At 42.7% G+C, this 22950-nt stretch overlaps 1 protein-coding gene across 5 annotated transcripts in view; it reads left to right on the forward strand.

The window, feature by feature from the left end:
* MOB3B (MOB kinase activator 3B) overlaps nt 1-22950 on the forward strand; it is a 234408-nt gene that overhangs the window by 17041 nt on the left and 194417 nt on the right. Inside the window, exon 1 of one of the 5 annotated variants that reach the window (XM_059889208.1) lies at nt 17660-18538. The gene's annotated coding sequence lies outside the window, so the exon portion shown is untranslated. 5 annotated transcript variants of the gene reach the window in all.

The raw sequence follows: 22950 nt of genomic DNA on the forward strand, positions 1-22950 counted from the left end.
GCCCATCAGAACAAGACCCAGTTTCCCCTTCAGTCAGTCTCTCCCATCAGGAAGCTGCCATAACCATCAGAGGGCAGAGAGAATGAAAACCATAATCACAGAAAACTAACCAACTGACCTAGAGCCAGACATCCTGGAATGTGAAGTCAAGTGGGCCTTAGGAAGCATCACAACGAACAAAGCTAGTGGAGGTGATGGAATTCCAGTTCAGCTATTTCAAATCCTAAAAGATGATGCTGTGAAAGTGATGCACTCAATATGCCAGCAAATTTGGAAAACTCAGCAGGGGCCACAGGACTGGAAAAGTTTTCTTTCCAATCCCAAAGAAAAGGCAATGCCAAAGAATGCTCAAACTACTGCACAATTGCACTCATCTCACACGCTAGCAAAGTAATGCTCAAATTCTCCAAGCCAGACTTCAACAGTATGTGAACTGTGAACTTTCAGATGTTCAAGCTGCATTTAGAAAAGGCAGAAGAACCAGAAATCAAATTGCCAACATCCACTGGATCATCGAAAAAGCAAGAGCGTTCCAGAAAAACATCAACTTTTGCTTTATTGACTATGCCAAAGCTTTTGACTGTGTGGACCACAACAAACTGTGAAAATTCTGAAAGAGATGGGACTACCAGACCACCTCACCTGCCTCTTGAGAAATCTGTATGCACGTCAAGAAGCAACAGTTAGAACTGGGCATGGAAAAACAGACAGGTTCCAAATCGGGAAATGAGTATGTCAAGGCTGTATATTGTCACCCTGCTTATTTAACTTCTATGCAGAATACATCATGAGAAATAATGGGCTGGATGAAGCACAAGCTGGAATCAAGATTGCTGGGAGAGATATCAATAACGTCAGATACGCCGATGACACCACCCTTATGGCAGAAAGCAAAGAACTAAAGAGCCTCTTGATGAAAGTGAAAGAGGATTCTGAAAAAGTTGGCTTAAAGCTCAACATTCAGAAAACTAAGATCATGGCATCTAGTCCCATCACTTCATGGCAAACAGATATGGAAACAATGGAAACAGTGACAGACTTTATTTTCTTAGGCTCCAAAATCATTGCAGATGGTGACTGCAGCCATGAAATTAAAAGACGCTTGCTCCTTGGAAGAAAAGCTATGACCAGCCTAAACAGCATATTAAAAAGCAGAGACATTACTTTGCAGACAAAGGTCCATATAGTCAAAGCTATCATTTTTCCAGTAGTCATGTACGGATGCTAGAGTTGGACTATAAAGAAAGCTGAGCACCAAAGAATTGATACTTTTGAATTGTGGTGTTGGAGAATACTCTTCAGAGTCCCTTGGACTTCAAGGAGACCAAACCAGTGAATCCTAAAGGAAATCAGTCCTGAATATTCATTGGAAGGACTGATGCTGAAGTGGAAACTCTAATACTTTGGCCACCTGATGAGAAGTGCTGACTCATTTGAAAAGACCCTGATACTGGGAAAGATTGAAGGCAGTAGGAGAAGGGGAGACAGAGGATGAGATGGTTGGATGGCATCACTGACTCAATGAACATAAGTTTGAGTAAGCTCTGGGAATTGGTGATGGATAGGGAAGCCTGGCGTGCTGCAGTCCATGGGGTCGCAAAGAGTCAGACACAACTGAACGATTGAACTGAACTGAACTGAACTGAAAGAATACAGGGTGTTACCGGTGTTATGAAGGAAATTAATAGGATAAGAGGGTAACTGCAGAGGTGATGGCTGAAATGAGACTTGAAGGATGAGGAAAAATCCACAGTGTTAAAATCTGGAGGGTGGGCATTTCAGGCAATGAGAAGAGTAGGTTCAAAAACTGTCATTGGAAAGAGCTTGGAATAATCCAAGAAACACAAAGGCGATTGGTTGTGTTGGAGTGAAGGGAGTGGGGTAATTGGTCCTAGGATACGTTGGGGTTGGATAGGGCATGGTAGGCTGTGACAGATTTCCAGTTTTATTCTAAGATTAGTGTAGATACATGAAAGAATTTTAAGCAAGAGCGTGGCATCGTGTGACTCGTGCTTTGAAGAGATCACTCTGGGGACTCCTTGCTGGGGGCTGTCTGGAGAAGGAGGAAGAATGGAAGCAGAGAGCCTAGGATGAGAGCAGATATTTCAGCAGGCCGGGTTAGAGTTATGGAGGCCTAGATAAAGGTGGAAGCAGTGGTGATGGAGGGAATAAGATGGTTTGAGAAAAGCTGTTTATGATGTATTTGGGTTCAGGCTAACACCTGTGATCACCAAAGGCAGTGTTCCAGAAACACTGTAGATATCCATTTGATTATAAGGTCATGTTTTGATAGCCAGTAAGTAATCTCATTTGGCATTACATCTTTAACTGGATGGCCTCAACTAGGGTAGGTCCCTTATACTTCAGACAACAAAATAAATAATTTACTTCATTAGACCTGGGTTGGGATTGAAGCTTGAATTTCCCAGGTTTAGCTTGAGGCTTAAATTTCTGAGTGTCCCCTGCTACACAGAAATAATGCATACCCCTGTATGCTTCAGCCTTTTTAAATTAAACCATGTGTCTCACGATCAATTTAAATCATGGATTACTATCTATAGTCAAATCATAATGGAATATATAATTACTATAATCATACAGTTCTGAAGTTAAGAAAGAGATTGTAATCTATTAATTACAAAATATAGATGAAAGCCTGTATATAGCTAACAACTCCAGTTTTCTCCAGTTTGGTTTTTCTAAAAAGTCTCAGAAATGTCTAATTGTCAGAAGTATCGGTCTGTACTCTGACACAAACTATACTACCATGAAACATAGGTATTTGACAGGCTGGGTCAAGATGTTCTTGTCACTAAAGTCAAGCAATGACAAACTTTTCTTGTGTTACAGAAACATTTTTAAATGAAATGATTATTTTTCATTTCAAGGTTTTCAGGAATGTTTTTCTTAAACTTCTGGCACTTCTGATGGTTTACCTGCAGTAGAAGCTAGGCTGCAATGTTATCTTAGTTCTAGATTACCAGCTACTTTTAAAATAATTACTTTTTGGATTTTTGTGTGCCCTAGGTCTTCGTTGCTGCACAAAGGCTTTCTCTGGTTACAGCAAGTGGGGGCTACTGTCTAATAGCAGTGCTCGGGCTTCTCATTGTGCTGGCTTCTCTGGTTGCAGAGCTTGGGCTCTAGGGTGCTTGGGGTTCAGTAAGTGTGGTGTGTGCGATCAGCAGTTGTGGTGCACAAGCTTAGTCGCCACATGGCATGTGAAATCTTCCCAGACCAGGGATCAAACATGTGTCCCCTGCATTGGCAGGTGGCTTCTTAACCACTGGACCACCACGGAGGTTCCTAGGCTAGCTAACTTAATAAAAAAAGTGAAGTCACTCAGTCGTGTCTGACTCTTTGTGACCCCGTGGACTATGGCCTAACAGGCTCCTCTGTCCATGGGATTTTCCAGGCAAGAGTACTGGAGTGGGTTGCCATTTCCTTCTCCAGTGGATCTTCTCAACCCAGGGATCGAACCAGGGTCTCCTGCATTGGAGGCAGACACTTTAACCTCTGAGCCACCAGGGGGCTAACTTAATAAGCACATCCAAAAACACAGAATAGCTCAAACCTGATTGGAGTATTTCTCACTCATATGTAGTTTGGAACTTGCAAGAAATCTATTTTTGTGGAAAGATAGTTTCAAAGTATACTTGAGTGAGAAATACTCATGCGCTGTGGTTGGCTTTTTTCCTCAAGAAGTGATCAGGCATCAGGCTTTTTCCATCTTGTGGTTCTGCTATCTCCCTTGTGGCTTCCAAGTTTTCCAAGCTTATTTTTATCAAGCTGGGGCAAATGGCAAGAGCTGGAGGGATGTGCATGGGAGCATTGTATGGCTTAGGCTTGAAAGGGCACACATACTTCCATTCACATCCCATTGGCAGGGACTCAGTCACATAGTCAGAGCTAAGAGTGAGGGCTGCCAGGAAATTCAATCTGGCCATGTGCCCAGGAAGATGAGGGACTGCCTTGGTGAACAGCTAGCCCATCTCTGCCATGCTTCTGATCCATTTGGAGAAAGTCTAGCCATCGGGATGTGTTGGCACTGGTTAGAGTTGGCTTGGGGATTGGCCTGGCATGCGGGGACACATTGTAGAGACCCAATAAAGTTTTTTTTTTTTAATACACTTGAAGATAATTGGAGTTGTCACCCACAGGTAGCCCTCTAGTAAGGTTACTTATTTATTTTCTGACAAGTAGAACAAGAGGTGTTGTTGAAATAGAAGATTCTTATTTTTTTTCCCCAAGGGCAATACAAATAAGAAGAGAAATGATTAATTTGTGTCTTTTTTTTTAAAGCATGTTTTCCTTGCAAGAAATCTATTTTTGTGGAAAGATGCTGTCATTTGCTTTTTTAAACAAAAAGAACCCATGGACCTTATTTCCCAGGGGGACCAACATGGAGAACACAATCCTTCAGTACCATCCATAGCTAATACTGCATTGTGTGTCAACCATTCATCAAGCATAGTATGACCAAGTTTGCAAACATTCTTTCACTTTAACACCAAAAGAATATGGCAAGATCCCATTTTATAGTTTTGAGGAACCAAGGCTGCAAAAAGTTACATAATTGGTAAAAGCTGCACAAAACTAAAGTCTGCCTGATTTTCTGTTAAACTGTACTTAAGTGAAAATAAGTGTCTTGAGTATACCATGTTTTTCCTTCCTTCTTTTCTTAAATGGAGAAGAAAATCTGTCACCTAATAACATCGTAGCCATAACTTCTCAGAAGCCTGACTTCTCATAAAATAGGTTGAACGCACTTGGGTCCTTTTTCCTGTCGGAACAGCAAGACAATTTCTGTCTCCCTGTAGTCAGTTTATATGCTGGAAGCTGTTTATGTCCAGCTTTGACTGGACATGAGGGACCAGACATGGAGGACCAGACAGACATAGGGACCAGACAGATTCCAGGGTGTGGCTGAAATTCATTTCTGGCTTCTGTGGCAGAGGGAGGCAAAAGCAGTGCTGGCCCTGTGAGAAGGGGCGAGAGCGGGGGCCTGCCAGGGCCTCTGCACCAGAGCGTCTCAGGGCTACTCCCAGTGAGCTAGTTCAGGTCAGCTTGGGGGATCCTGATGCAGAGACGGGCTGTGTGTCAGACCAGAGCCTCCTGCAGTTAGAAATGGGGTAATATCAGCACAGCATCTTCAGGTGCGGAAAGTACTCAGATCTGTCTTCCCTAAGTTGGTTTCATGAAACACTAATTTTGCAAGAAGTTCCGTGAAAAAAGCTTTTTGTGATTCAAGAAATTTAGAAAACTTTATATGTTCAGTGTAGACTCATGGTGTATATTAGCATATTATAAACCTCTAAAAGCTTACAGCAAGACACCTGTTAAGCTTGTTTAAACCATGATATGACAAGTTTATTTGACTATGTACTTTAAAATTTTTTATTTATTTATTTTATTGGCGATTCTTAACCACTGGACCACCAGGGAAGTCCAACCATGTACTTTTTAAAAAAAATCACATTTAGGAATATCCTGAGGAGCCAGCGTTTAGGGGAATGAGGAGTCAGAGCCTTTGTGAAAAACTGGTCTAAATGGGGCATAAAATGAAACTAAAGACTCCTCCCCGCCCTCATGCTACAACAAAGATCAAAGAGCCCACATGCCACAGCCAAGACCCAGCACAGCCAAATAAACAGTTATTTTAAAAATAATTAAAATAAAAACCACTTTATTATCATCAAATTGACATAAATTATCAATAAAAGTTTGATTAATAATTAAAATAATTTTATAAATAAATAAAAGAAGATAACATTAGAAAATATGTAAATCTAAGGCCCAAATATCAGTGCAACTTCATATCAGTGGAGGATTATGAAATTACTCTTTTATGAGGGCAACATAGGCTGTGACAGTGATGGAATTATAACCCCAGTGTTTTTTGTTTGTTTGTTTTAAACAGAAGAGAGATATGAAACACTCACAGCTTTTATATTGTAAAATGCCTTTTGCTCCTCTTACTTTTGTTTGGTTTTCTTCTCCCTTTTCTTTTTCCAATACCACATAAGCTTCTTGCTGCCATCAAGTCACTTGAAATTGTCATGTTTATTCTTTTCAGAAGATATGTTGAAATTCCACTGAAAGGAAGATAAAGATATTAGTAAAGTACGTATTGTACAAAAGATGCTTCATAAATTTATCGGGCTAATAATTTTATTTGATGTGTCTTTAAATTGGGGGAACTGGAAATACATCCTGCCTTCCTTCCTTCCTGCCTGCCTGCCTGTAGCCAATCTATGTTGACACCAAGACTTGGGATGAGAACTACAAAACTCAATGGTCAAGATGAAATAGGATGACCTGGCACAGTGCCTACCATGTGGCAGACATGCAGTAATTTTTTACTATTGTGATGATGGAAAATGTGATAGATGAAAAGAAGAGATCTCAGGCACATGGGGGAGGCACGTAGCCTGGTCTGGGCTTGGCATGTGTCCCAGTCCTCTTGGACAGATGATTTGTTCAGGTGAGTAACAGTTGAAAGGTAGCAATGGTTATAAAATGTGTGAAGTTTAAACGAAAGTGTCTTAATTAGAGCTATTGAAATAAGATTCCAAGATTCTAAGAGAAAATCAAATTAGTGGTCTCAAGTTTCTGTCTGATTCTCCTGTGCCTCCTTCAAAATTTCCAGTGATTCCTAAGAAACATTGCAGTGACTCAAACAGCCCAGGCAGCAGAGCTCCAGGACCACAGCCTAGAATACACCGATACTAAGGCAATGACCACCCTTCTCTCTGCTTTCATGATGACAACCCATTTGCCAAAAGGAGAAAATGTTTTAGTTTTCATGTGGCCATCTGCCCAAGTCTTTGATTTGACAAGTAAGAGAGGAAAGCAAAGACTATGAGTATATTTGGTGAAATGTTATTTCCTGATCCTTTTTTTCCCTTTTTTTTGTTTTTGTTTTTTTTAAAATATAGACAGCCTCGAGAATCACTGGTTTATTATTATTATTATATTTAATTACTCAGCCATAAAAAGGAATGAAATTGGGTCATTTGTAGAGAGGAGTCTGTCATACAGAGTGAAGTAAGTCAGAAAGAGAAAAATATCATACTTATTTTTTCCCTTTAGTTTTAAGAGCCAAAGTCAAGGACAGTGGAAAGAGAAAAACAACAAAATAAACAAAAGAAGAAGAAAAAAAAAACCCACTCAGCTCTCCAGGAAATGAGTCTCCAGGCAGAACTAGAGAATGTGTCCAATCACCTGCGTTGTGTGTTTAATCAGTAGACAGGTTCTAGGTTTGCCGACAAGCACCTGAGGGCTTCTGCAAGAGAAGAGCCTCTCCTCCACTGCCTCTCACAGCCCGAGGGCTCCAGAGTGAGGTTTCTAAAGGGAGCTGGAGAGAAGGACAGACTCCCTGTAGAGCTGTTTCCATGGCATTGACAGGGGCCAGAGGACAATCTAGTGCATTTTTCCCAAAGTGTTTCATGCAGTGTTATGTAAAAAATAAATGGATAAAACTCGAGGTTAAAACAAGTTAAAATTGTTTCCGGGCTTCTCAAGACCTCTGATTATGCCACTGTGAACTGTGAGCATCCAAGGAGGGAGAACGTGAATGCAGTTCTTTCCAGACTCCCTAGAAAGTGATACCTAGGGCCTAGTGTCTCGAGCAGCTCTTCAAGCAAAGCTGATTCAGGACCAAAACACCAGGCTAAGTCATTTCTTTGTTCTTGCCCTCTCCCAGAGGGTACAGCTCCAGACACAGATGTTTGCAGGCAGCTGGTGGCTCAAATGGTAAAGAATCTGCCTGCAGTGTGGGAACCTGGGTTTGATCCCTGGATTGGGAAGATGCCCGGGAGGAGGGTATGGCAACCCACTCCAGTATTCTTGCCTGGAGAATTCCATGGACAGAGGAGCCTGGTGGGCTACAGCCCATGGGACTGCAAAGAGTCAGACCCAACTGAGCAACTAACACTTTGCCTTTCCAGCAGCCAAATGGGATCACTGATCAGAAGAGCATCCATCATTTGGAAAAGCCTGATGGGGTGTGGTGGAGAAGGCAATGGCACCCCACTCCAGTACTCTTGCCTGGAAAATCCCATGGACGGAGGAGCCTGGTAGGCTGCAGTCCATGGGGTCGCTAGGAGTCGGACACAACTGAGCGACTTCCCTTTCACTTTTCACTTTCATGCATTGGAGAAGGCAATGGCAACCCACTCCAGTGTTCTTGCCTGGAGAATCCCAGGAACTGGGAAGCCTGGTGGGCTGCCATCTCTGGGGTCGCACAGAGTCGGACACGACTGAAGCGGCTTAGCAGCAGCAGCAGCAGCAGCAGATGGAGTGTGGCAGGCCAAATAATGGTCCGCTAAGAACATCCACATTCTAATCTCTAGAGCCAGTGAATATGTTACTTTACATGCGAAAAGGGCCTTTGCACATGTGGTTAAATTAAAGATAACGAGAAAGGGTATTATCCTGGATCATCAGGATGGGCCCAAGGTAATCACAGGAGGCTTTATAAGAAGAGGCTGAGAGCTGGCAGCCTCCATCACAACCTGCCACCATGGAAATAACTGCTGTAGCCCTAAGGGGATGTGGGCAGCACATTAGAGAGTCCACTAAATGATTAGGCTGTGATTCTGGTGCGGCCGGACAGCCAAACTTTGGAGGAGTCTGGTCACTATTTTTGGCCATGCTGAGATGGAAATCAGGGGCAAAGTAATCAGGAGGAAGAGACCAAAGCAAGGGAGAGCTCTCATGATGCTAAACCAAGGTCCGGACCACTGGAGAGAGAGGGCTGGGCCCCTTCTAAACTAGAAACCCCCCTCCCAGAGCTGGCAGAGCCTGAATTGCCTCCACTAGCGTTTTCATTTATGGTAACTTGCTAATTTGAGAGACACTGAAGGTCTTGCTACTTAGTCTTGTTTTGGCCTTGTAGGGCACTTGGACTCAGAATTGGAGCAGATGGAGAAAATGACAAAAACATGAAATAAAAAGTTGGTAGGTCTGACATTTTGTGGTCAGTTTTTCCTCTAGTAAAATATAGGTACCTTGTAAAGAAAAGATGAAATCTGTTCTACCCCCTGCCCCCCACCCCCAGCCTCCTCCCACACCCCCCTTCCCCTCCTTTTTCCTTTTGATTCTTAGGCCCCACATAGACATCATTTTGTCTCTCTTGTTTAGTCACCCCTAACTCTTTATTCTTAAACAATTGGATGCCTGGAGTCTGGCTCTTACTTCCTTGGATTAGGAAACAATGGGGTCAACACCTCTCATTCTCTGAAATAAGTGATCAGCTCACACTTATGGCTTTGGGACCCTCCCCCTTCCAAAAAAAAAAAGTCATCAGATCTCTGAGGGAGGCTGCTAAGAAACCAGCAGAGATGAGCAGGATAATAGAGGACTTTGTCACAAAGGGCTGTCAGCACGTTTTCCAGTTGCTGATCTCGATGCTTAGGCTTAAGTACAAGATTTTAAAAAACAATTTGTGTCTACCTCCTTGTAATGTTTTCTTTAGAAAGACTGAAGATGTTCTTACCTGTAACAAGAATTTAGTTTTTGCATTCCGGTAGACTGAAGGTTTCATGGCCACCAGACCAAGGCTTTTCATCTGGAGAACCAAGTCTGAGCCATTGGGAGTGGTGGTCTGGAGATGCTGAGTTAGAGAAGATTCTGAAAGAGCCTCTGTCTGATTGGCTGCTGGCTGCCCTGGCTGTGTACATGGGGAGGTGTGTGTTTGGCCATCTCTGGACTAGAGTTTCCACCAACAGTGTCCTCAGTTGGCTGAAGAGTGGTTATTCTGCTTGGTTTTTTTTTGTTTTTAGTGATACTCAATAGTTACCTTTAATCCAGTGGGATGTACTCTAGTTTTTGAGTTATTCAGAGGTGAAATGCTGAATGTCACATGATGAGTTAAAGAGGCCATTGTCTAGACTTTGGGGAAAAAGTGGAGGACAATTAAATTCCCACACAAGCATATTCTTGAATGAGAAAGAGACAGTGGAAGTAGAATATGTAAATATTCTTCTGTTTTGGTGTTGTGTAGGAGATACACACCAGTAACTCCACTGAGATAGGTCTGGGTCCTATATGGTTAGACCTGCTGATAAAAAGGTTGATTGGGGCTTGAAGTGGAACATTCTCTCATTACCTCATTTGACCTGATGGCAAGTAGCAAAGTATGAAAGGAGAAATCATATGTATTATAATACAGTGCTTAGCAAAGGATGACGGGAAACCAGAGATCTGACTTGGTGGGAAGGGATGGTGTGTGTTTGGAAGAAACGAGAGAGCTGAACTGGTGGCAGAAGAGTGGAAGACAAACAGGGTTAGATGCCAGACTTTGTCCTTTTGGTTGAGGGTGTGTTTTTCCTGAGAGAGCCTTAGGGACTAAAGGTAAAACTTGAATTGCAATTTTACAATTTCCTTTTGTTTGGCAACATCTCTTTTTATCAAAAAAAAAAAAAAAAAAAGGCTGTCCTAAAGTAGTCAATTATCTGACACTTTCCCTTGCTGGAAGTACTTTACTTCGCTCAACGTGGAGTCCTCTTTTCGTAATAGTGTCTTTTTAATAAAAACATCCTACTGCTGCAATTGGAGTTTTAAACGAGGACTCTTTTAAAGTGTCAGTAAGAGACTTTACTGTCTTGTGTTCAGTAAGACACCTGTTTGCACTTTCTGTTACTTGGATTGCATAAAAAGGTAGCTTTGCAAAGGAACTTGGCTTTCCTTGCGAGATACCTTATAGGTAGTCACAATTTTGTTCTCAGTGCAGGGAATTTGAGACACAGAATGGAAGAAACTAAAGTCAGTGAACCAGACTCAGTTAAAGCAAACTGGCACCTCACTTCTGGACTTCTGGTATACTCACTACAAGGGTGATTTTTCAATCATTGGAAGTTCTCCACAATACTGAGGTCAGGTCAACATGCCACAGCAATTCAGAACAAGATGAAGTTAAGTTAGGTGTAAGAAAGCAGAACTCCAACATGAGACTGTTTTAAAAGCTTGATTTCCAATGAAAAAATTCATCATGTTATAAATCATTTCAACAGCAAACTTAATGGCAAAATTAGAATTCTTTCCAAGCCAACAAGGTTCTGCAAGTTGCAAACAATATTTAATAAAAACTGAAGCCCCCACGTTGAGATCATTCGGTATTAGGCTACACGGTTTTCCTGTACTGACACCAACACACACACAATGAGCCAATCGTTTCCTGGTTCAACTTGTCCCTCGGAAGGTGGGATGGTGGCCCAGCATGACTCATTTCCCCCACAGACCGGACGTCGCCTTTCTAACAAAAAATGGCATGAGTGGAAGGCAAATTTCTAAATATTAAAGTGTTTGTCCTAGGAAGCTGAGGATGTTTATTAAATTGGGTAGTATTTGAGTTACTCATTTTAATACTCACTTTGGATTAGATATGATTAATATTCCAGTTATTAAAGACAGATAAAGATGTCTTAACCTGACACATTTCCTTTCCATGTGTTTTCAGTGAGGACCTGAGTTTGTCTTGCCAGCACAATTAGAAGAGTAATATGTTGACATGATGACTTGCTTCATGAACCTAGAGGGTTCGTAGGCTAGCTTTCTTACTCGCCTCTTTAGAGAAGGTTCTTAATTGATTGTTGAATTGTGAGGAGACAGGACTCCAGTCTTACCCCTTCATTTCTATGTGATTTCCCCCGCTCGGGGCTCTTAGTTTGCTGACCAGGGATCAAACTCGAGGCCCCTGCATCGGAAGGCAGTCTTAACCCCTGGACTGCCATCCTTTTTTTTCCCCCCAATACCTAAAAGAAAGAAGTCGTTAGTAACTCTGAGGTATAAAAATAAATGCATTTGCTCTCATAAGTTCTCGGGTAAAAAACATAAACTGTGAAACCCTAGTACATTATTCCAATTTTAATAAAAAGTGGAAAACACCCCAGAGAAATTTAGGAACTTGATTAGGGTAAGTTGGTCCAGCAGTTTAGACTTTAAATTCATGATTCTTTTCTAGTCTGTTCATTGACTGATCACTTATGCATATACAGAGAAATTTAGTCAACATGCATCTTAAAAATCCTATTTTAAGATCTTGTTCTCTGGAATCAGAGGTTGCACGCTGGCAGTCCACAGGCCTATTTTGGTCCTTAGAGATGTTTTGTTTGTGCATAGAAAGCATTGGTTTTTCTTTTTAGTTGTCAATCTGTAAAAAAAATACTCAGATTTCACATAAAATTTTGAATTTCCAGCTATTCTTAGGAAGTCTGAATACCCAGCATTTCTAGGTCTTTCTCCCCACAGTAGCCACTGCTGCTAGAGCGGAGTCCCTGGCCCTTTTTAAACGGTGCCTGTGTCCTGACACCTTGTGTCCTTGATCTATCCAATGGCTAAAAGCATTTGAGTATGAGACCCTGATTCTACAAATAACACTTTATTCTGTTGGCCTTGATGGACATTTTTCTAGCATTGAGAATAAAGAATTTAAGCATATTAAGTAGTATTTGTATTCAAAGAGATTGGGTACCAGAACAAAAATTTAGGGTCCTACTTAGGGTTTAAAAAAAAAAAAAACTTGAGTTTTTTTTCTTTAGCAAGAAGTGGATTCTCCTGTCCTACTTTCTATTAAGTTTGTCCCAAGGTGCACTTGCAAATGGTTTCCCAAGACCGTGGCCGAACCAGCCCTCCCCTCCCCAACGCACACGTCACACACTTCTTCCAACAAGTCTAATTAATGGTCTAGCAGAGCTCTTAAGATTCCCGAAGCTAATTAAACAGGGCTCACCCTTGTACCTCCCAGTAGGTTGGGGGGTAGCTTGGCAAATGCTGTGATTGATATGAAAAGTAGCAAGGTATTCTTAAGCACTTTTAGCAGTGTTGTTGCTCTGTGAAGCACAAGCTTTCAACACAGTGGCCTTTTCTCCTCTGTGCTTTTGGAGTGTGAGAACACCATGGAGGCTACATGCACCGCGGCTTACTTGTGGGCTGAGAATCAAGACTGGGAGTAGAGGGCAGCAGCAGGGGAGTGACTAGCTGGGAGAGGGGGCCCGGCAGCTGTCATCTGAATAGCTTCTCCCTCCTCCCATTAGCCTGTTGTCCTAAAGCTCCATCCATTCATATTCATGGTTTCCAACCCTCTGCATGCTGCCAAGGCCAGCTTCCTTTGCACATTTTGTTTCCTTGATCATCTTGGATTTTCATTTGAATTTACGAAGAATCATTGAACTGCTTCAGATAAAGGATGAACTATGAGAAATTGGAGCTAGTTCATAGAGAATCTACTGGGAGAAATTTATTTAAATATAAGAATTGAAGGCTAAATCTATAGTATAATACATTAACTTTATGTTCACTGACTTTTATTTATTTATATTTCCTCCTAGTGATTAATTTATTCCATATGTATTAGTAATTTATTCCATACGTATGATGAGAGAACAAATGAGGAAAACGTTTTATATTCTACTTACAATAGTAATATTTATTTAGTATAAATGTTAAACTACAAAAAAATTATGAAAATATAAAGAAATTTAAAATCACTCTGCTGCTGCTGCTAAGTCACTTCAGTCGTGTCCGACTCTGTGCGACCCCATGACAGCCCACCAGGCTCCCCTGTCCCTGGGATTCTCCAGGCAAGAACACTGGAGTGGCTTACCATTTCCTTCTCCAATGCATGAAAGTGAAAAGTGAAAATGAAGTCGCTCAGTCGTGTCCGACTCGTCTCGACCCCATGGACTGCAGGCTACCAGGCTCCTCTGTCTATGGGATTTTCCAGGCAAGAGTACTGGAGTGGGGTGCCATTGCCTTCTCAGAAAATCACTCTATCCTACTGTAATTATTATTAACTTTTGGATTTATTTTCAGTCATAGATGTATGTATATTAAGAAATTGAGATAATTCTAGACATGCTATTTCATTATCTGCTTGTTTATGTGTAATATTGCTGCTGCTGCTGCTAAGTCGCTTCAGTCGTGTCTGACTCTGTGTGACCCCATAGGCGGCAGCCCACTAGGTTCCTCTGTCCCTGGGATTCTCCAGGCAAGAACACTAGAGTGGGTTGCCATTTCCTTCTCCAATGCATGAAAGTGAAAAGTGAAAGTGAAGTCGCTCAGTCATGCCCCGACTCTTAGCGACCCCATGGACTGGAGCCTACCAGGCTCCCCTGTCCATGGGATTTTCCAGGCAAGAGTACTGGAGTGGGGTCATATATATTTTTCATATATTAAAGCTTTTAAAAAGTCTTTATAGAATTCCATTGTATGTGTCACATGAGTGTATGCGCTTCAGTTTTTGTCTAATCACAACAAAGATTTGGAGGGATGGACATTAAAGCTCCCTCTGCGTGTCACAGCTCTCGGGTCTTGAACCATGTTATAGCTCTCAGGTCTCGAACGGACCGTGTTATAGCTCTTAGACAAATCAATGTTACAGCTCAGTGTCACAGCTCTATTTTATTTAGAAGATAGCAGGAAAATCCATCTTCGAGGCATGAGGGCACGCTGATCCAAAGACTCGAAGAGAAGAGCACCCCGGGGCGCAGGGGGTTGGGGGAGAGAAGAGAGAGAGCCTTTTGGCTCCTCTTTTTATATGTTTTTTTCTTCTCCCTGGGTCTGCCCTATGCAAATTGGGCTTAGTCAGTAGTGCTGTTCTATCTGAAGTCCTCAGTCCTCTCCTCGGACCTTCCTTTGACCTTCCTCTGTTCTGTTTTCACAGGCTTTTCCCTTCCTTGTCTTTTAGCCACCGCCATTTTGGATGCCATTTTCCCTATTCTATTTACCTAACATATGGATTGGAGAAGGCAATGGCATCCCACTCCAGTACTCTTGCCTGGAAAATCCCATGGATGGAGGAGCCTGGTAGGCTGCAGTCCATAGGGTTGCTAAGAGTCGGACAAGACTCAGCGACTTCACTTTCACTTTTCACTTACATGCATTGGAGAAGGAAATGGCAACCCACTCCAGTGTTCTTGCCTGGAGAATCCCAGGGACGGGGGAGCCTGGTGGCTGCCGTCTATGGGGTCACACAGAGTCGGACACGACTGAAGTGACTTAGCATAGCATAGCAACATATGGATATCCTATGATCTATTTTTAGAAAGATAAGTTTTTCAAAGAGTTGACACTATTGGCAAACAGTGCTATGATACCGACATTCATAAGCTTTCACATCCAAACTGTCTGCACATCTGTAACTTTTTCCTCCGGAACATTACCCAGAAGTGACTTGTGAGTCAAAGAGTATATAGCTGGGCTAATTGTGACCTCCAGAAACGTTGTAGGCATTGAACCTCCTCTTGGCATATTTTTTCTAAAGATGTATTTATTTACTTAGTTTTGACTGTGCTGGGTCTTTGTTCCTGCGGGCAGGTTTCTCTAGTTGCCGCCAGCACAGGCTACTCTCTAGTTGTGGTGTTCAGGCTTCTCACCGCTGTGGCTTTGCTTGTTGGGGAGCATCGGCTGGCTCTAGGTGCAACGGGCTCAGTAGTTGTGGCCCACAGCCTTGGTTGCCCCGAGGCACGTGGGATCTTCCCAGGCCAGGGATGGAACCGATGTCCCTGCATTGGCAGGCAGATTCTTAACCACTGGACCACCAGGGAAGCCCTCCTCATGGCATTCTATGACAGCCCTAAATAGGGAGCTTTTCTCAGGATATCTTTTGGCTAAGCCACTCTGAATATTCTTTGACTGCTTTTACCTAGATATTTCTACCCCAAGAAGAAAAATAACCACTTAGGTTTCTCGGCTTACAGGAAGAGGAAAGTGGAATGCTGCCAGCTATGAAAATGTTTGGAAAGAGTCTGGGCCATCTTAACCATCATCCTAATTAACATTTGCTTTATATCATGCATGAGAAGCCAACTTTCCTGTCAGAAAATATAAATGTCTGCTGGGAAACATGTATTTGCTATGAGGAACTCTTGGGACCAAGAAAATAAAATGCTTAATAACAACAGCATAATGAGGTCACAGGGGTGCTGAAAGCATTAATTAAAGAATGATTTAAAAGTTCTCCAGACGCTTACGGAGAGGTGTGCTGTAGCCTCCCCAGGAGAAAGATTCGGTTCCAAATATGTGGATTCCTGTGCTGACAGAAACTAATATGTCTGACTACCTGGGCTGACTTGATTATATCAGAGCTAAATCTTAAAAACACACCTAATTACAGCTTTCCTTATTGTAAATGCAATGTGCCATATATATCGGAATCCTATTATTTTATTGAGAAGATGAGTCACAGCTCACCACACCTAATTGAAGATTTAGGTTGTAAAACTAAAATTTTAAACATATCTGTAAAGGTTTAGAAGTAGATATTGTACTGACTATATATATATAGATATATGCACAATGTCCTGATTTTGCAGCCAAAGAGCCATAAGAAGACAGGTCTGAACTGACCAATTGAGTTAGAATTTGAGGCTCTGATCAGAAAAAAAAAAAAAAGCCGTGTTACATAAATACATCAAATTTGGACAAGTGCTTCCTAGTATTGTCTAATGAAGCTTAAATTTTCAGTTGTCCTTCTGCTTTAATGAGGTTTCTAACTCCTAGCAAGAAAACCAGATTTTGCTATAGTAGCTTCCTTGGCAAATCTAACCTCTAATTGTCCGTGCAGTAAAATAATCCATGCAAAGACTGCATGACTTGACTGTACAAGCTGATGCTGATACGAAGCCCCAGTTGGAAGACTTATATTTTGTAAGCAAAGCAATGCAAGGTTTTTCTTTGCTTTTAGTGCTCCTTGATTACTTAGAAAACCTATAACCTGGTGTGAATGCTTAGTGGCTCAGTTGTGTCCGACTCTGTGACTTCTCCTAATTTTCTTTCCCATTTCCTCCCTGGACTGGCCTGAGTTGTTCCACACCTTTCTCCTTCCTCATGCAAATGTGTGCAGACAGATATGTGCATATACCAGGTTTTCAGTTTTACATGAAAGTAGCCTACAATTTGCCTTTGCCCTCATGGGCTTCTCTTCCTCTACTCTTTATCTCCTTTGCAAAGCTCTTTTTTTTTTCTTCCCTACAAGGATTCTCTATTTGAGCTGGGCCAGTGGTGGGCAAGGCGATGAGAAGGCTGTTTTCAGCTTAGCTATCTCAAGAGTTCAAGGACATATGCCTATAAAGATGGTAATGCAAAATCAAAGGTACTTACAAAGTATAAAAATGCTTATCTTGATCTTTAAGGAATTACCTTTCTAAGCTGGCATAAAGAAAAAAATGGTTGATCTTGATATGTCGTCCTCCCAAAAAAACTAAGCAGCTTGATGGACAGTGACTATTTTTAGAAAGAAAATATGTCTTATTCCAGCAGAATTATGTGGGGTCTAAAATGTCCTGTAAATGTTGTAGGAAGGGGGACCCATTCCAGGGCCCGAAACTGGGCTTTTGTCTAACACTTGGAAATGAATTGTCCAAGGAGACACATGTGTTGTCAAAGCAAGAGATTTTATTGGGCAAGGGCACCCGGGTGGAGAACAGTAGGGTAAGGGAACCCAGGAGAACAGCTCTGCCACATGGCTTGCAGTCTCGGGTTTTATGGTGATGGGATTAGTTTCCAGGTTGTCCTTAGCCAATCATTCTGACTCAGAGTCCTTCCTGCTGGTGCACACCTTGTTCAGCCAAGATGGATGCCAGAGAGAAAGATTCTGGGAGGTTGTCGGACAGGTGTTGTCTCCTTTTGACCTTTCCAGAACTCTTCTGGTTGGTGGAGGCTTATTAGTTCCCTGTTCCTTACCAGGACCTCCTGTCATAAAACAACTCATGCAAATGGTTACTATGGTTTCTGGCCAGGGTGGGCGGGTTTCAGTCTGTGTGCTTCCCCTAACAAAAGGATGCTGCCATCGTTTTTCTGAGCCTGTTGCTGTGCTCTCTTGCACAGCTTTATCATTTGAGAAGAAAACATTCTTTTCCTTGATAAACAGCATAAATGCACTTCTATTTTCAGTTTTTCTAACTTTCTGGATTACTTAGAGCTGGCACCAAATCTCTCAGCCTGAAGGCATCTATTTTATATATTTGACAGCAGCAACAGCCTCAGATGAACAGTTATAAATAGTATATCTTAGTTTTTAAATTATGGACCACATGTTAATCTTGTCCATACTGTATAATGATCTTATTCTTGTGATGAAATAATATACAGATATATATGAAGATTTTAGAAGTGTAAAGTACAAAGAATATTTGTTGCAGGTATTATTACTATTATTATCATTTTCTCTGCCCAAGTATTCTTTATTATCTAAATATAACAGGGGCTGACAATATGAAATACATTTTTCCTTATCTGATGTGGGGAGGTTCCCTTTCCAGGGCCTGTTCCCAGCTAGGGAAATCTGTGCTTTTACTTGCAACTCTGGTATCCTGCAAACCCCCCAACCTTCACCCCACCCACACACGCAGTTTGCATTTTTCTGCTGATTAGGGAAATCCATGCCTAGCCATCTCCAACATAAGCAGAGGTCTGTACCAGCAACATAGTCACTCTCTCTTCCGATGGTGAGAGAAGTGTGGTGCTTTTGGAAAGTTTCGAGGCCAGAGTGGCTTGAGCTCAAGATAAGAGAGTTAACCCCAACACACTTGGTTTTCATGTAAGTCCATTTTACTGCTTTTTAAAAAAGAGTGAGAACTCAGGATTAGCAGCTGCTGGTGTAGGTCTAAGGTCCAAACCAAGGCTTTGCTGGGGCACCTGCTGCTTTCAGAACTGCTTGGGAGGGAGAGGATCCCCTACACAAAAGGCTTCTGTTCGATTTCTGTGCATAGCTGAGAAAGCTTAAATGACAAGGGGAGAAAACCACAAGTGAAGGAGGAGGACAGACCAGGAGCAGTAAAAGGGAATACTGTTGACAAAAGGCTGTGCCAGGGCAAAAAGATACATGTGAGTGTGAAACAGCAGAGAAAAACTGAAGAACTCGCCCATAATGGCTGAAGAGAAAATCTGGTGGCAGCATCTAGACTTTTGAAAAGGAAGATGGGACTCAAAATTATCTAAACCCCCACAAGACAGTTGAAACGTCATGGTTCGCCTTTTAGTCTGTGTAGGTTACCTTTTTTTTTTTTTTCCCCCAGAATAAGTAGGAATGATTGAGTCCCTGCCATGGGATGGTTGTAACCCTAGGCCAGTCCTTCTCCTAACCCTGGCATGAGATAAGTGGACACAGGCAGCCTGGAAGTGTACATTCTGGAAGCCAGACTTCCCTCAGTGCTCTCATCATGATGTCATGCAGTTCTGTTGGGTATGCAAAGAGCACCCTGTGTGATTAAGTCAATGCATGAAGCCTCTGTAGGTGTGACTTACCCTGATATTGGCTGGGCTAAATGCTGAGCTGAGTTCGAGCTGGAATGGTTAGAGTTCTGAATCACCCTGCTCTAGAGGCTGTTACCATAGCTGCCTCCCTGTAAGAGCTACATCTTTCCAGGAAGATTTTGTCTTTGTTCCACGTGATGCTCCCCTTCCTCTGCCTCTCATGTTTACAACATAATAGGAGATCAGTTGGTAATGGAGTTTGGGAAAGTCGTTTGCAGGCTTCCAGCCCCAGGGGCAACACAGAGCAGAGAGTAGGAGGGCAGGTGTGAGGGGAGAGACAGCAGATCAATAGTCATCACCTGACTCAAGGGGAGCCAGTCTGCAAACTAACAGACCTATGGGCTTGCCTGGTTTGAAAATAAATCTCTATCCCATCAGAGACACGTTGTCACAATAGACTATTTTTCTCAGAAATTTGACATTGGGAGTGAAGATTATCAGATAGCAGTGAAAACTGAAAGGGTGCGTCTAAAAGGCCATAAGTAAACCAAGTTTGAGATGGCAGAAACATGATTGGGCAAAAACCATAATAAGGCAGGGAAAAGATGTATAGCATCGAAGTGTGAAAGATGCACACGGAGAACCTGTGGAAATAGTTGAGTTATTCATGGCAAATGCAAGAAAGGAGATCTTCCAACTAGTGCTCAGAAGGGTCAAGCAGTCCCTAAGTAGCAACCTAGAGAGAGAGGGAACTTAGCAGATCATAAGAACTTAGGTACCCACGGTTCAGCAGACAGCATGAACTTCCTGTTCACATCAGTCCCCCCTTTCCTCTCAAGTCCCATGGGGGTGTTGTGGCTGTGGGCCCGGGTGGGTGCTGTGCACAGGGGCCTGTTCCCAGCTCAGCAACACTGAGCTTAGGTACACTCCACCATCCCCCACCCCAACATCTTACAGGAGGACCTGCCCATCCTCCCTTCCAGACAGTCCCATTATCTTTATTACCCTGGAGTGTAGACAGATCTTCTCTGCGCTGGAGTTGGAGTTGTTCCCTGTCTTTACTCTGCTGATCAGGAATCAAATGTGCCTTTGGAGCAGGATACTGTCTCTTGCTTCCTACGCTGTTTGTTAAAGGAAACTTCCCAGAAAAGACAGTCTGGCAATCAGACTTGCAGAAACAACATGGAGAATTATCTCCCCACACTGAGGACTCTCGGGCTCCCTTGGCTCTCCTTCCGATTTAAACAGAGCAAGTCCTACGTATTTTTCTTATTGCTGTTATGTTCTTAAAAGCACCACTTTCCCCTTCTACTCGCCTGGATGGCTTTCTGCTACTTACTTTAAAGCTGCGGAATTGGCACAAAACTGTAAAACCTAGGCTGTGATCAGAATGTGGGAACTTGAATGACAGGTGAAAGTTATAATCAAACGTGAAACCCTGATACTTGGATGCCATGGTGCGTGCGTGCGTGCGTGCGTGCTACGTTGCTTCCGTCATGTCTGACTCTTGGCAACTCTGTGGTCCGTAGCTCACCAGGCTCCTCTGTCCATGGGATTCTCCAGATAAGAATACTGGAGTGGGTTGCCATGCCCTCCTCCAAGAGATCTTCCCAACGCAGGGATTGAACCCATGTCTCTTTACGTCTCCTGCCATGGCACTTGACCAATTATGCTTGGCCAAGTACCATTATACTTGGTTCAGTTATGCTTCTGTTCATTTGGGGCATGACTATCCAAGATACGGGAAATTATTTCTGTTCGTTGCCTCCAGGATACTTAATGGAGCATTGACTTGGAAACCAGAGTTCTGGGACCGGCGTCTGAACTAGCCCTTGTCCCACCGTCGTCTCTTGCAACACTTGCTCCGTCATTCTTAGCACACAGCACAATTTGTCCTTGCGTCTTGTGTGTATGTGTGTGACTTTGCCCTTACCAGACTATAAGCTCCATTAAGAATTATTTCTGTTTTGTTCACTACAGCAAACCTAGCCTGACCTAGCAGGTGCTTAAGAAATACTGATTGGACAAATTAAATATAGGTTTTGGACTCTTATTGTAAAGAGGCTTGAATAACATGTCAAGGAGTTTGTACTTTTGTGGCTAACAATAGTTAATAATATAGAGTAAAGAGTTAGTCACTCTGTTGTTTCTGACTCTTTGTGACCGCATGGACTGTAGCCTGCCAGGCTCCTCTGTCCATGGAAATTTACAGGCAAGAATACTGAAGTGGGTAGCCATTCCCTTCTCCAGAGTGTTTTCCTGACCCAGGGATAGAACTCAGGTCTCCTGCATTGCAGGCAGATTCTTTACCGTCTGAATCAGGAAAGTCCATCTACCATAGAATTTTTACTGATTACTAAACTATCTTTGTTATTTTCTTGTACAAGTGCTATCACCTAGCTGGAGGCCATAGATCTGCATATGCCTTGGGAAAACATCTTAGTGTGTGCCCAAGCAGCGTTCTGAACTTGCGCCGACCCAGCATTCCAAGGTCTACACTATATTTTTCCTTAGCTTAGCAGGGTATGCCGACCCCAGCTAATCAACCCGATGTACTTTTATTTGGGTTATGCTGTATTGCTATATTTTGCTTTTATTCTTTTCCCATGGTGATTTTCTCATGGCTTAGCCAGAGCAACAGGCGGCTGACTATTAACCCCTGCAGATGCCAATGAGACATCCCACAGAAATTGTCCACCTGGCAATGGAAAATGCTGATCTGGAAAATGCTGGAGCTTGGCTGAGTGGTCTGTTCAAAAACAGTTCGGTTCAGTTCAGTTCAGTCGCTCAGTCGTGTCCAACTCTTTGCTACCCCATGAATCACAGCACGCCAGGCCTCCCTGTCCATCACCAACTCCCAGAGTTCACTCAAACTCACGTCCATCAAGTCGGTGATGCCATCCAGCCATCTCATCCTCTGTCATCCCCTTCTCCTCCTGCCCCCAATCCCTCCCAGCATCAGAGTCTTTTCCAGTGAGTCAACTCTTCACATGAGGTGGCCAAAGTACTAGAGTTTCAGCTTTAGCATCATTCCTTCCAAAGAACACCCAGGACTGATCTCCTTTAGAATGGACTGGTTGGATCTCCTTGCAGTCCAAGGGACTCTCAAGAGTCTTCTCCAACACTACAGTTCAAAAGCATCAATTCTTCAGCACTCAGCTTTCTTCACAGTCCAACTCTCACATCCATACATGACTACTGGAAAAACCATAGCCTTGACTAGACGGACCTTTGTTGGCAAAGTACTGTCTCTGCTTTTGAATATGCTATCTAGGTTGGTCATAACTTTCCTTCCAAGGAGTAAGCGTCTTTTAATTTCATGGCTGCAGTCACCATCTGCAGTGATTTTGGAGCCCCCCAAAATAAAGTCTGACACTGTTTCCACTGTTTCCCCATCTATTTGCCATGAAGTGATGGGACCAGATGCCATGATCTTCGTTTTCTGAATGTTGAGCTTTAAGCTAACTTTTTCACTCTCCTCTTTCACTTTCATCAAGAAGCGTTTTAGTTCTTCTTCACTTTCTTCCATAAGGTGGTGTCATCTGCATATCTGAGGTTATTGATATTTCTCCCAGCAATCTTGATTCCAGCTTGTGCGTCTTCCAGCCCAGTGTTTCTTATGATGTACTCTGCATATAAGTTAAATAAGCAGGGTGACAATATACAGCCTTGATGTACTCCTTTTCCTATTTGGAACCAGTCTGTTGTTCCATGTCCAGTTCTAACTGTTGCTTCCTGACCTGCATACAGGTTTCT

The sequence above is a fragment of the Bos taurus genome, chromosome 8, assembly GCF_002263795.3.
Source record: "Bos taurus isolate L1 Dominette 01449 registration number 42190680 breed Hereford chromosome 8, ARS-UCD2.0, whole genome shotgun sequence".
NCBI lineage: Eukaryota > Metazoa > Chordata > Mammalia > Artiodactyla > Bovidae > Bos > Bos taurus.